The sequence below is a fragment of the Pteropus alecto genome, unplaced genomic scaffold (genome assembly GCF_000325575.1).
Source record: "Pteropus alecto unplaced genomic scaffold, ASM32557v1 scaffold72, whole genome shotgun sequence".
In the NCBI taxonomy this organism is placed as follows: Eukaryota; Metazoa; Chordata; class Mammalia; order Chiroptera; family Pteropodidae; genus Pteropus; species Pteropus alecto.
In genome coordinates, this window is record NW_006436811.1 from 9,244,266 (window position 1) to 9,249,385 (window position 5,120).

General features: G+C 36.2%; 1 pseudogene; it reads right to left on the reverse strand.

Annotated features, from left to right (window-relative positions):
* Positions 1-4,688: 4,688 nt before the first annotated feature.
* On the reverse strand, positions 4,689-4,807 carry LOC112481412 (annotated as a pseudogene).
* Between the last annotated feature and the right edge of the window lie 313 nt (positions 4,808-5,120).

A 5,120-nucleotide genomic window follows, 5' to 3' on the forward strand; every position in this document is an offset into this window, starting at 1 on the left:
ATATTAACCCTTTATCTGATACATGGTTTGCAAATATTTCCCCATTCTGCAGGCTGCCTTTTCATTTTGGTGATTGTTTCTTTTTCTGTGCATATGCCATCCTATTGTTTTCTAGCTGTTTTGAAGTTCCATTGTCCTTTTTGCCCTTGCTTGCTGCTTACCTTTTTGAATAGTGTTTTCTGTGGTGGCATCCTCTAATTCCTTTCTCTTTATTATTTGTGAATACAGTATAGATTTTTGTTTTGTAGTTACCACGGGGCTTATATAATGCATCTTGCAGATACAACACTTCATTTTATACTGATAGCAATATAACTTTGATCTCATATAAAAACTCTACCCTTTTACTCCCCTAATTTAAGTTTTTAATGTCACAATTTATCTCTATTTATAGTGTGTATTTTTAAAGAAATGGCAATAGTTATTTTTAATACTTTAACCTTCAAATATAGTTAGGTGGTTAATATACTATTATATAAGAATTAGAATTTTCTGAATCTGACTATATATTTACCTTTACCAGTGTGTTGTATATTTTTATATGTTTTCATGTTATTAATTAGTGTTTCTTTGTTTTTTTTTTTCATTTCAGTTTGAAGAACTCCTTTAAGCATTTCTTGTAAGGCATTTCTAGTGACGGTAAAGTCCCACGGCTTTTGTTTGTCCTGGAGTCTTTATTTTTCCTTCATTTCTGAAGGATAACTTTGCCGAATAGACTATTTTTGGCTAATAATCTTTTTCCTTCAACACTTTAATTATATCATTTCATTCTCTCATGATCTGTAAGATTTCTTCTGAGAAGTCCGCTGATAGCCTGATGGCAGTTTCTTTGTAGGTTACAATCTTTTTTTTCTCCTGCTCTTATTAGGATTCTCTCTTTGTCTTTGAATTTGACAGTTTCATTATAATGTCTTGGAGAAGATCATTTTGCATTGAAATAATGGGTTATCTATTAGCTTCATGAACTTGGATGTCCAAGTCTCTCCCCAGGTTTGGAAAGTTCTCAGCTGTTATTTCTTTAAATAAGCTTTCTGCCCCGCTTTTTTCTTTTCTCCTTCTGGAACTCCAATAATTCTGCTATTGGTTCTTTTGATGATGTTTCATTGACCACGTAGGCGGTCTTTACTTTTTTGGGTTCTTTTCTGTTTGTTCTCCTTTAACTGGGTTATTTGAAAATTCTTATTCTCTAACTCATTGATTCTATATTCTGTCTGATCTATTCTGATATTATGTCCTCTATTGCATTCTTCATTTCATTCACTGAATTCTTAAGCTTCAGAATTTCAGTTTGGCTCTTTTTATAATTTCTATCTCTTTGTTAAATTTCTCATTTTGTTTGTGTATTATTTTCTTGATTTTGTTGAAGTGTCTTTCTGTGTTTTCTTGTAGCTCGTTGCATTTTCACAAAACAGCTATTTTGAATTCTTTATTGTATAAATCACAGATGTCTGTTTCTTTAGGTTTGATTATTGAAGGATAATTACGATATTTTGTTGGTGGCATGTTTCCTTGACGCTTCATGTTCTTTGAAGTTTTATATTGCTTTTTTCACATTGGAAGTAGCACCCACCTCCTCCAGTCTTTACTAGCTGACTTCAGTTTAGAGATACTTTTAGTTTGTCCTAGTTATATTCTGGGGCTTTCTCTGCCTTTGTATAACTATACCCGTTCTTCTCTTCTTGCTCACTCTGTGGCAGAATTATTAAGCTTGTATGTCTTTTCTCAGTCTTAAATGCACCAGGTCTGCTTTAGTAACCTCCTTTGTTTTCCCAAAGGTGGTTGCTATAGCTCAAGGTTGTGGTTTCTTTCTTGCCATCAGAACTTACCGCGTTTTCTGTGTGTACTCTTTGTTTATCTGAGTTTGCTTTCACCATCACCCTTAGGAGCTCACATAAGAAACTGGCTATAGGGTAGAGGAGGTGTGGGTTTGGCACTTGGGTGTTCAGGTTACCTGTGGGTCAGTTGGGGAGATCTGTGGGTGATATTTTCCCAGCAGCGATTAGGCAGCTTTCCTATTGGAGTCTAGAACATGTCACCAGGAACCATAACCCTTTAATGCCATCTGATATCCTTATCTGTCTCTTTCTGTATCTTCTTCCTCCCCATCATCATGGAGGGCTCGCTTTAATACTCTGGGTGCTTCAGGAGAAATGAGTTTCTCTCATAGCATCCTGCACAGGTGGGAAAGCCAAGTGCTTACTCCCAGCTCTCCCTTTTCCCCCATTGATGGATTTTCCGGCTTCCTCTTTTTCTTAGCTGTGCCATTTTAGGGGGAGGGGAAGTTTTTTTTTTTACTCTAAGTTTCTAAAAACCTGGACTCCAACAGAGGCTCTCTTGTCTGTGGGTGTCTGCCAGGCAGGCGTTTTCCAGGTGCTCCCAGACCACAGCTGTGAGGGATTAGGGCCAATGCACAGGCTCCTGCTGGTTCCACAGCTCATACTAGGGTCTGTCTATCTAGTATCCAATTCATGGCAGGAGAGACTCCTCCTGGTTCCCTTAGTGTACAGTGCTGAATCCCACAGCTTTCACAGAGGCACTTTTGTTCATGAAGAGATACTGAATTTTAGATGTTAAAGGGGGAACAAAAATAAGGGACATCTTATGCTGCCATCGTGCTGTCACCTATCTCCATATTTTCGATTATTGTTTTAAGAAAGAATCTAAAAGCGGGTTCATTGAATCAAAGTAACTACCTGCATAGTTTCACCCTTATGTTTATTTGGTATTTTTATTTTTTTTTCCAATTAGACTGCATACTCTTTAATGATAAGTCTGTTTTATTTATAGGTGAGTTGTGTTTTCTTTATCATTGAAAGAATAACTTGTATATAGTAGTTAGAGGGGCCACTGCTTCAATTTTCTCCACATCAGCTCCATTCTCCATGGAAGAAATTGATGGTTTATAGCTCTATTATCTGGAATATTGCCTGGTCTGTAGTAGATGCTCAAAATCTGTGGAATGAATAAATAAACCTAGTTTAAGACTTTGATTGGGCTATGTTTACTGATGAGTGAGGTCACTGTGTGATCAGAAGAATGACTCTAGATCTTCTCTTCAACTTTGTTGGTTCTAGGAACTAAAGGTGTATGTATTGTTGAGACAGGCAAAACTTTTGGGGATAGAATAGTTGTTTAGATTTCTTCTCTTTCTTGATGCTTGCCTGAATTAGTTGCTCATCATTCTAAATTTATTTGTCATGTTGCTGGCCCAAGCCTTTAGATTCTGACTTAAGATAGAGTAAAGATCCTGCTTTAGACTTTGGCCTGAGCTATGGGCACTAAACCATCTTTATTAAGTACTTTGTATTAGGAGATTAGGTTATGACTCAAAGTATGAAAAAATGGTATATTTTCACATTGCGGGGTGTGTGCATGTGTTTCTACATGTCTAGGGAACCATAAGGAGAAGTAGGGATTTTCTGGAGACAAGACTCAAGTAGGCATTCTTGGACATTGGTTGCAATAACATAAATCTCATTTTATTTCTAACAGTAATCATGCAAAAACACCTTGGCTTTAATATATTTGAATACTGACACGTTTAGGATAAGAATAAGTTGGACATCATTGTGAATCAGTTGGGAGAGTTATGTAGGGTATATGCGGATGTAAGCAAAAAATTATTTTAGAACCAGTTTTGTCTTAACGTGTTTTGGAAACTATCCAAGTTTGACTGACAAACAAAGTGCTGAACTAAATTTGTGCTGAAATTGAACAGTTTGTATGTCAATTATCATGAAAATAATACTCAGCTCTTTTTTCTTTTTAATTCTTCCATTGGTAGCTTAAAACTTCACAGTGTGGATCTCTTTCAAGTCATGGCTTTGAGTAAGGTCTTGCAAACCCTTGTGGCTCTTTTCACAAGATTCAAGCACTGTGGAGTCTGTCTTGAACACAATTGTAACTCTGGGTTTTTTTTGTTTGTGTGTGTGGGTTTTTTTTTTTTTTTTTTTTTGCATCATGTGAGAGAACAATCTTCTTAGAAGGATTGACACTTTTTTTTTTTTTTTACATTCTACCTTACTTTATAGCAGGAGTAGATTAGGAAAGGTAAAAGCAGAAAGAACAGCAAGAGATTGGTCTACTTCAGCTCCCATGACTTTCCCTTCTGTTTTCCATTTCAGCTGGGCCCTCAAGTTTAGTAGAAGACGAGCTTGAAGCACGTCAGGCAAGGACAGAATGGCTTTCTGTCCTAAAGAGCTCAGAAATTAACTTGAGCACACAAGGAGGAGGACTAGGTTTTGAAGAGGAAACAATGCTATGTTCTGAAGGAAATTGCATTTCCCTCTCCCTCTGTTTTCTTTGTGCCCTTGAGGAAGAAGGGTGTGGGAGATTAAAAACTGGAGAGATAATGTTTAATTTTGATCATTGAATTAAAAATTTTTGAAAATGTCTCACACTGAAAAAAATTTCTGACCTTATTTTCTCTGCTTTGGTAGGAATTCTCTTGCTTCTGTTTTACAATAATAATATTTCAGGTGCTTAGTGTGACCGTGTCTCTGGTAACGTATTAAGAGTTTTGTTCTTACCAATAATCACCATAAAGAGATAAATTACACAGTTTTGCTCTCAGATGCTATTTTATTTTATTTTAATTTAATTTTATTTTTAGGCGACGCAACCTTTGGTTAACCTCACAGATTGCAAGGACCTTGTCATCTTACAATCCCTTATTCTTAAAATTTTTACACCTACAGCACCTGGTCTTCCTAGGTGGTCTCCCATCCAAATACTAACCAGACCCGACCCTGCTTAGCTTCCGAGATCAGACGGGGTTGGGCTTGTTCAGGGTAGCATGGCTGTAGACTACTATTTTAGTATTATAAAAAAATCTGAAACCTATGATGATTACCAAAGAGGGAACATAGGTATACTAATAAGAGTTCACTCATCTTAAAGTCCCTGATGCACAAGAATTTTTGTGCATCAGGGACTTTACATGCATCTACATAAGCATGTAGATGTTCTTTCCATGGGTGTGCATTTTAGATTATACAGAATAAACCTAACTATCTTATCATATAAGCTAAGTGGCATTTCCAAATTTATTTAATTCATTTCAAAAATGGACACATCTCATTTTACTCAATAATAAAATATCAAAATAGCGTATTCACGTG